The 10,060-nt window shown below is 38.3% G+C and overlaps 1 non-coding gene across 1 annotated transcript; it reads left to right on the forward strand.

Annotated features, from left to right (window-relative positions):
* Positions 1–1,622: 1,622 nt before the first annotated feature.
* On the forward strand, positions 1,623–1,730 carry LOC112731590 (small nucleolar RNA R71). Its single transcript, XR_003167363.1, has one exon. It is a non-coding gene; the product is annotated as a small nucleolar RNA R71 (small nucleolar RNA).
* Positions 1,731–10,060: the final 8,330 nt, after the last annotated feature.

Consider the following 10,060-nt stretch of genomic DNA (forward strand, 5'->3'; position numbering starts at 1 on the left):
TTAGAGCATAATGATGGCCTCCCAACACCAAACTTAGAGTTTGAATGTGGGGGCTCTATTTGACTCTGCATTGAGAGAAGCTTTTCATGCTTCCTCTCCATGGTTACAGAGGGAGATCCTTGAGCTTTAAACACAAGGGAGTCCTCATTCACTTGAAGGACCAATTCTCCTCTATCAACATCAATCATAGCTTTTGCTGTGGCTAGGAAGGATCTGCCAAGGATGATGGATTCATCCATACACTTCCCAGTATCTAGGATTATGAAATCAGCAGGGATGTAGTGGTCTTCAACCTTTACCAAGACATCCTCTACAAGTCCATAAGCCTGTTTCCTTGAATTGTCTGCCATCTCTAGTGAGATTCTTGCAGCTTATACCTCAAGGATCCCTAGCTTCTCCATCACAGAGAGTGGCATGAGGTTTATGCTTGACCCCAGGTCACACAGAGCCTTCTCAAAGGTCATGGTGCCTATGGTATAAGGTATTGAGAACTTTCCAGGATCCTGTCTCTTCTGAGGTAATCTCTGCCTAGTCAAGTCATCCAGTTCTTTGGTGAGCAAGGGGGGTTCATCCTCCCAAGTCTCATTACCAAATAACTTGGTATTTAGCTTCATGATTGCTCTAAGGTACTTAGCAACTTGCTCTTCAGTAATAGCTTCATCCTCTTCAGAGGAAGAATACTCATCAGAGCTCATGAAATACAGAAGTAAATTCAATGGAATCTCTATGGTCTCAGTGTGAGCCTCATATTCCTATAGTTCCTCATTAGAGAACTCCTTGGAGGCCAGTGGACGTCCATTGAGGTCTTCCTTAGTGGAAATCACTGCCTTTCCCTCCTCTATGCATTCGGCCATGTGGGACGTGTTTATGACCTTGTATTCTCTCTTTGGGTTCTTTTCTGTGTTGCTTGGAAGAGTACTAGGAGGGAGTTCAAAAACTCTCTTACTCAGTTGACCCACTTGTGCCTCTAAATTTCTAATGGAGGACTTTGTTTTAGTCATGAAACTTTGAGTGGTTTTAGTTAGATCAGAGATTATGGTTGTTAAGTCAGATTGGCTCTTCTTAGAGTTCTCTGTCTGTTGCTAAGAAGATGATGGAAAAGACTGGCTATTGCTAAACCTATTTCTTCCACCATTACTGTTGTTGAAGCCTTGTTGGGGCCTCTGTTGGTCCTTCCATGAGAGATTTGGATGATTTCTCCATGAAGGATTATAGGTGTTTCCATAGGGTTCTCCCATGTAATTCACCTCTTCCATTGCTGGGTTCTCAGGATCATAAGCTTCTTCTTTGGATGAAGCTTCTTTGGTACTGCCTGTTGTTGCTTGCATGCCAGACAGACTCTGAAAGATCATATTGACTTGCTGAGTCAATATTTTGTTCTGAGCCAATATGGCATTCGGAGTATCAATCTCAAGAACTCCTTTCTTCTGATTTGTCCTATTATTCACAGGGTTCCTTTCAGAAGTGTACATGAATTGGTTATTTGCAACCATCTCAATAAGTTTCTGAGCTTCTGTAGGCGTCTTCTTCAGATGAAGAGATCCTCCAGCAGAGCTGTCCAATGACATCTTGGATAGTTCAGACAAACCATCATATAAGATACCTATGATGCTCCATTCTGAAAGCATGTCAGAAGGACACTTTCTGATCATTTGCTTGTATCTTTCCCAAGCTTCATAGAGGGATTCACCTTCCTTCTGTCTGAAGGTCTGGACCTCCACTCTTAGCTTACTCAATTTTTGAGGTGGAAAGAATTTGGCCAGAAAAGCATTGACCAGCTTTTTCCAATAGTTCAGGCTTTCCTTAGGTTGTGAATCCAACCATATCCTAGCTCTGTCTCTTACAACAAAAGGGAAGAGCATAAGTCTGTAGACCTCAGGGTCAACCCCATTGGTCTTGACAGTGTCACAGATTTGCAAGAATTCAGCTAAGAACTGATGAGGATCTTCCAATGGAAGTCCATGAAACTTGCAATTCTGTTGCATTAGAGAAACTAATTGAGGCTTAAGCTCAAAGTTGTTTGCTCCAATGGCAGGAATTGAGATGCTTCTCCCATAGAAGTCGGGAGTAGGTGCAGTAAAGTCACCAAGCACCTTCCTTGCATTGTTGGCATTGTTGTTGTTTTCGGCTGCCATGGCTTCTTCTTGTTTGAAAATTTCTGTTAGGTCCTCTCCAGAGAGTTGTGCTTTAGCTTCTCTTAGCTTCCTCTTCAAGGTCCTTTTAGGTTCAGGATCAGCTTCAACAAGAATGTCTTTGTCCTTGCTCCTGCTCATATGATAGAGAAGAAGACAAAGAAAGTATGGAATCCTCTATGTCACAGTGTAGAGATTCCTTGAGATGTCAGAGGAAAAGAAGAATGGAAGGAGGAGGTAGAAAGAAGAGAATTCGAACTTATAGAGAGAGGGAGTCCGAATTGCACATTGAGGAAGAGTGCTAGTCCCTTAAATAGAAGAAGGTGAGAAGGGAGAAAAGAATTTTCGAAATTAAATTTTGAAAGATTTTGAAATAATTAAAAGAAATTTTGAAAAAAAAAATTGATTGATGATTTTCGAAAATTAAAATTGAGAAAGTAGTTAAGTGATTTTGAAAAAGATTTTGAAATCAGAAATAAAAAAAGATATGATTGAAAATTATTTTGAAAAAGATGTGATTGAGAAGATATGATTGAAAATCAATTTAAAAGAAATTTTTTTAAAATTAAAGTTGATTACTTGACTAACAAGAAATTAAAAAGATATGATTCTAAAATTCAAATATTGAACCTTTCTTAACAAGGAAGAAATTTTTGAATCAAATCACTAATTGTTAGCAAGGATTTTCAAAAATAGTAAAAAAATGGAAAGGAACTGATTTTTAAAAGATATGATTGAAAAGATATGATTTGAAAAAGATTTGATTTTGAAAAATTATGAAAATTTGAAAAAGATTTGAATTAAAAACAAAATCTTCCCTCTTGTGCCATCCTGGCGTTAAACGCCCAGAATGGTATCCATTCTGGCGTTTAACGCCCAAAATACTACCCTTTTGGGCGTTTAACGCCCAGCCAGGTACCCTGGCTGGCGCCAGTTTTCCTTCCTCACTGGGCGTTTTGAACGCCCAACTTTTTCTGTGTAATTCCTCTGCTGCATGTTCTGAATCTTCAATTCTCTGTATTATTGACTTGAAAAGACATAATTTTGAAAATATTTTTGAATTTTTAATGATGAGAAACAATAAAATGAAACTAATCATGGAAAATCAAGATCAAAACAAATAATGCATGTAAGACACCAAACTTATAAATTTTCATATTAGAGACACTAACAAATTGAGAATGCATATGAAAAACAACAAAACACACAAGACAAGAGAATTTAAAGATCAGAGCAAGGAAATCATCAAGAACAACTTGAAGATTAGTGGTGAACATAATGCATGTAATTTTCAAAATTTAGAAAAATGCAATTGACACCAAACTTAAAAATTGACACTAGACTCAAACAAGAAACATAAATTATTTTTGGTTTTATGATTTTATAAAATTTTTTGTAATTTTTTGAAAATTATTTGAAAAGAAAATAAAGATTTCAAAATTCTTAATAAGAATTCCAGGAATCATGCAATGTTAGTCTAAAGCTTCAGTCTAAAAAGATTAGACATGGCTAGCCAAGCTTCAACAGGACATTACATACAACAGCCAAATTGATGAGAATCAATCATCTTTTGTGATGATAAAAACATCATCTGAAACTCTAGAATTCATTCTTAAAAATTCTGAAGAATAAAATAAAGTTACCTAATCTAAGCAACAAGATGAACCGTCAGTTGTCCAAACTCGAACAATCCCCGGTAACGGTGCCAAAAACTTGGTGCACGAAATTGTGATCATCAATGGCGCCAACAACTTGGTACGCACAATTGTAATCTCAACTCTTTTTCACAATTCTGCACAACTAACCAGCAAGTGTACTGGGTCGTCCAAGTAATAAACCTTACATGAGTAAGGGTCGATCCCACGGAGATTGTCGGCTTGAAGCAAGCTATGGTCATCTTGTAAATCTCAGTCAAGCGGAATCAAATGGTTATGGAGAATTGATAATTAAAAGATGAATAAAATATAAAATAAGATAGAGATACTTATGTAATTCATTGGTGAGAATTTCAGATAAGCGTATGAAGATGCTTTGTTCCTCCTAAACTTCTGCTTTCCTATTGTCTTCATCCAATCATTCATACTCCTTTCCATGGCAAACTATATGTTGGGTTTCACCGTTGTCAATGGCTACCTCCCATCCTCTCAATGAAAATGGTCCAAATGCGCTGTCACCGCACAGCTAATCATCTGTCGGTTCTCGATCATGTTGGAATAGGATCCATTGATCCTTTTGCGTCTGTCACTACACCCAACACTCACGAGTTTGAAGCTCGTCACAGTCATCCCTTCCCAGATCCTACTCGGAATACCATAGACAAGGATTAGACTTTCCGGATCTCAGGAATGGCCGCCAATAATTCTAGCCTATACCACGAAGGTTCTAATCTTAGATTAGAAACCCAAGAGATACACATTTAAGCTTGTTTGCATGTAGAACAGAAGTGGTTGTCAGGCACACGTTCATAGGTGAGAATGGTGATGAGTGTCACTAGTTCATCACATTCATCATGTTCTTGAGTGAGAATGAATATCTTAGAGAAGAAATAGGCTTGAGTTGAATAGAAAAATAATAGTACTTTGCATTAATTCATGAGGAACAGCAGAGCTCCACACCTTAATCTATGGTGTGTAGAAACTCCACCGTTGAAAATACAAAAGTGAAAATAGTGTTCATTGGCTTCTGCCCCAGAGGGAGAACCAGAATGACCAAGAAAAAAGTATGAAAGTACAATAGCAAAAGGTCCTATTTATAGAGAACTAGTAGCCTAGGGTTTACAGAAATGAGTAAATAATGCAGAAATCCACTTCCGGGCCCACTTTTTGTGGGCTTGGGCTGAGCATTGAAGCTTTCACGTGTAGAGACTTTTCTTGGACTTAAACGCCAGCTTTTGTGCCAGTTTGGGCGTTTAACTCCAGCTTTTATGCCAGTTCTGGCATTTTGACGCCAGAATTTTTATGCTGACTTGGAATGCTAGTTTGGGCCATCAAATCTTGGGCAAAGTATAAACTATTATATATTGTTGGAAAGCCCAGAATGTCTACTTTTCAACGCAAATAAGAGCATGCCAATTGGGCTTCTGTAACTCTAGAAAATCCACTTCGAGTGCAGGGAGGTCAGAATCCAACAGCATCTGCAGTCCTTTTTCAGCCTCTGAATCAGATTTTTGCTCAGGTCTCTCAATTTAAGCTAGAAAATACCTGAAATCACAGAAAAATACACAAACTCATAGTAAAGTCCAGAAATATGATTTTTATTTAAAAACTAATAAAAATATAATAAAAACTAACTAAAACATATTAAAAACTACCTAAAAACAGTGCCAAAAAGCATATAAATTATCCGCTCATCAGTGAACTACATGGGAAACTCCACCAGAAACTCCAATAACAATCCCTATTCAAATACTTTTAATCAGGGATGGAGGAACCACCCCAATTTTGGGTGGAAAGATCAGCAAAAGCCTCAACAAGGGTTCAATAACAATCAGGGGAGAACGAACCAGAACCGGTTCAATAACAGACCATTCCAACCCTCTCAACAGCAGATGGAGACTCCTACATAGAGCCTCTCTAACCTGGCCACCATTATCTCTAACCTCTCCAAAACCACGCACAGTTTCATGGCAAAAACTAGGTCCTCTATTAGAAATCTAGAGATACAGGTTGGTCAGCTGAGTAAGAGGATCCTAGAGATCCCTTCCAACAATCTTCGAAGCAACATCGAAGTGAATCCAAAGGAAGAGTTCAAGGCCCTCACTATAGAGGTTATGACCGAACCCAAGGAGGAGCTTGCTGTTGAGGAGCTCAAGGAAATCAGAGCGCATGAGGAGCCTGGGAACATCACCTTGCACGTCCATTTGCAGAGAGAGGAGCCTGAGGAATACCCATCTTCAGACGAGCAAGAGGAGCCTAAGGAGGAGCAAATTGCTTAGTTCTTGGAAATCCTCAGGAAGTTGAAAGCCAACTCCTCTTACGCAGAGGAATTGGAGAAGGACTGATGAGCAGATATTTTATACGCTTTTTGATGTTATTTTCTTAATATTTTTAGTATGTCTTGTTAAGTTTTATGATGTTTTAGTAGGTTTTAATGCAAAATTGATTTTTTAGATGCTACTTTGAGCTTTTATTTTTTTCTTATTATTTTAGGTGAATTTTGGGTAAATTTGAAAAGTTTTGGTAAAGTCTGGTTCAGAGGCAAAGAAAGGACAACAGATGCTGTCAGAATCTGACCTCCGTGCATTCAAAAGGGAATTTCTGGAGCTAAAGAGGTCCAAATGAAGCATTCTCAATGGCGTTGAAAAGATAACTTCCAGAGCTTTCCAGCAGTATATAATAGTTTATACTTTGATTTGGAAATGAAGGACCAAAACGGGCGTTGAACTCCCAAACTACTACCTTTCTGGCGTTCAATGCCACAAGGGGAGTAAGGAGCAGCATCTCTACCCCCTAGTGGGCATCCAACGCCCACTCCCTCAAGTTAGAAGCCAAGCTCAGCCAAACACTCACCAAGTGGGCCTAGAAGTGGATTTTTGCACCTTTAGCTAAGTCTCTTTCATTATTATAATTTCTAATTATTATTAATTTCTTTTTAAGTCTAGTCATTAGTATAAATAAGGGGAGATCACCATTGTTTAGGATCTTCTCCACCACATTCAAATTTCACACTTTATTCTCTGTACAGAATGATCAACTAAACTTTCTAGGTTAAGGTTAGGAGCTCTGTTGATTTCTATGGATTAATATAATTACTTTTCTACTTCAATCAGTGTTTGATTCTATTCTATGATGCATTGTCATTCTTCATCCTTATAAATCTCAATTCTACATGAGCTCCTTACGAGTCCTGACCCATACAGCTTGAGGATGCATCACGGGTTCCAACAAGTTATCTGGGCTAATTGGGGTATGTGACATAAAACCTCGTTAGTCAAGGGTAATTGAGGTTCCTGTGGCTCTAAAGGCTAGAACCATAAGAGCGTCAGTCTCTGATCAAGAAGATCTGACCTTGTTTGTGGCATTTTGAGTAGGATCAACAAAGAGATTGAATTGCGTGCGCTTCACCTTCTCTCAGATTGATCTAGTCCGTTCGGATGGTTGGTTTAGACCTGAGGAGATTAATGACCACGACCAATGGCTTAATCACTTACAACCTTGCCATTGAAGGAATCATCCATCATTGAAGTAGTGAGTATGACATGTTAATCCAAAAGAAGAAGCATCTCCAAAGCCTTAACTACTGCTAATTACTGTCTCTATTTTAATTATTTATCGCTTTTGTTATTGCTTGTTTATGCGCCTACAACAACCAACAACTATCTTTCCATTTGCCTGACTAAGATCTGTAGGATAACCACAGCTCGCTCAATCTGGCAATTCTCGTGGGATTCGACCCTCACTCACCTGAGGTATTACTTGGACGAGCTGGTGCACTTGCCGGTCAGTTATGCAAGTTCTAAATTCGTGCACCAAGTTTTTGGTGCCGTTGCTGGGAATTGTTTGTGATTGACAAACTAACGGTTGTCTTGCTCCTTAGATCAGGTACTTTTTACCATTCTTCTTTTGTTTGTTTCTTATTTTCGTTTTAAAAATCTTTCAAAAAAAATATTTTTCATCTTGAGTTATCATTTTCTTTATTTAAGTCTTGTGTCAAAATTTTAAGTTTATGGTCCCTTTGGTTTTCATTTCTTTTCTCGAGTATTTTTGAGAGTTGTTCTTGTTTTTCTTTCTTTATGTTCAAAAGTTTCTCAGTATTTTTCTTCCTTTGATTTCAAAATTTTTAAGTTTGGTGTCCTCTAGTGTTTTCCCTTCTAATTTTCAAAAAAATAGTGTCCTTGATTTCAAAATTTTTAAGTTTGGTGTTTTTTAGTGTTTTTCCTTTTTAATTGTTTTTTTGAAAATTTCTTTTATTTAAATTCAAAATTTTAAGTTTGGTGTCTTGGTTGGTAGTTTTGTTTTTCTTGCTTATCTTTTCTTTAAATCTTTTATCTTATCTTTTCTTTCTTTGATTTTCAAAATTTTGTTATCTTATCTTCCTTTTAAATTCAATTTAAAAAGTTTAGTATTTTGTTTGTTTTTCTTTCTTTTAATTTTGAATTTTAAAATATTTAAATTTTAAAATCCTTCTTTAACTTTCTTTTAATTTCAAAACTTTTTAAAATAAAATCTTTTGTTTTAAATTTTAGATCTTATCTTATCGTGTTTAACTTTTTGAATTTTAATTTTTCAAATCTTTGATTGTCTCTTTCTTTTTAATTTTCAAAAAAAAATCTTTCAAAAATCAAATCTTTTATTTTATTTTCAATTCTTTTTATTTAGTTACTTACTTTATCTTATTCTAATTTTAAAAGATTGGTATCTCTTTGATTCTTCTCTCTCTTTGATTAGTTACTTACTTAATCACTTACAGCCTTGCCATTGAAGGAATCATCCATCGTTGAAGTAGTGAGTATGACGTGTTAATCCAGAAGAAGAAGCATCTCCAAAGCCTTAACTACTGCTAATTACCATCTCTATTTTAATTATTTATCGCTTTTGTTATTGCTTGTTTATGCGCCTACAAAAACCAACAACTATCTTTCCATTCGCCTGACTAAGATCTGCAGGATAACCACAGCTTGCTCAATCCGGCAATCCTCGTGGGATTCGACCCTCACTCACCTAAGGTATTACTTTGACGACCCGGTGTACTTGCCGGTCAGTTGTGCGAGTTCTAAATTTGCGCACCAAGGACCCCCATTCCATGGCATGTTTGAGGCCTCAAAGGGAGATGAGACTGTGGTGGTGTCCAAAGAGTGCAGTGCCTTAGTCCAAAAGAGGCTCCCTTAGAAGCTGCCGGATCCCGGAAGCTTCCTTATTCCCTGTACTATAGAGACCATCACCTTTGAGAAGGCACTTGCGACCTTGGCTCAAGCATCAATCTTATGCCTCTCTCTGTGATGAAGAGGCTGGAAATTCAAGAGGTGCAGCCTTCCAAGATCTCACTGGAGATGGCAGACAAGTCCCTGAAAAGGGAACATGGCATGGTGGAAGATGTCATTGTGAAGGTTGAAGACCTTTACCTCCCTGTAGATTTTGTGATCCTAGACACTGGGGAGGACAGAAATGACTCAATCATCCTTGGAAGGCCTTTCCTAGCCACTGCTAAGGCCTTAATTGATGTGGAAAAGGGAGAGCTAGTCCTGAGACTACATGAGGATTGTATCTTGCTCAAGATCCCCAACCCTCAGTCTCCCTTTGATAAAGGTGGTACCATTGTGCAACACATAGTGTTTTAGCCTTCACTCTCAGTACAGAGTTTTACAGAGCCCCCAAACACCAATTCTAAGTTTGGTGTTGGGCATCCATCATTATCTACTGAGAAAGGAGGTACTAAGAAGAAGGTACCTAAAGGCTGGAGGGACAAGAAGATCCCCACTGAAGGCCTCTCACCTGGCATGAAAGTTGTCTTCACTAAGAGTCTAGTCATTCCATACACAGTGAACAGGATCCTATCTCTAGAGCATGTGGAGCTCATCTATGAGAGCAAAGGAAGGAAGTTCACCATGTGGGATAAAGATCTGAGCCCCTACCTACCTCCGTAATGGAGCTGTCCGTCAAGCTAATGACAGTAAAGAAGCACTTGTTCCTTTACTTTTTGATATTTGTGATCATGTGCATATTTAAGACAGTGGCAGAGACATTCTGAACTAAAAATAGAACACCATGGGGAGATTTCCTTACTGTCGTTGAATGCCAGACAAGGAGGAAGCTGGGCGTCCAATGCCCATTCAGGAGCTGAGAAAAACCATCCCTTGATCCCCTTTTGGGCGTTCAACTCCCCTCAGGGATACATTGCTGGCGTTGAACGCCAGACAGAGAGTAGTCTGGGCGTTCAACGCCCCCTACGGAACAGCCAGGGCCAACTTTTTGTCCCCCAGTGGGCGTTCA

Source organism: Arachis hypogaea, chromosome 12, assembly GCF_003086295.3.
Source record: "Arachis hypogaea cultivar Tifrunner chromosome 12, arahy.Tifrunner.gnm2.J5K5, whole genome shotgun sequence".
NCBI classification, from domain to species: Eukaryota; Viridiplantae; Streptophyta; class Magnoliopsida; order Fabales; family Fabaceae; genus Arachis; species Arachis hypogaea.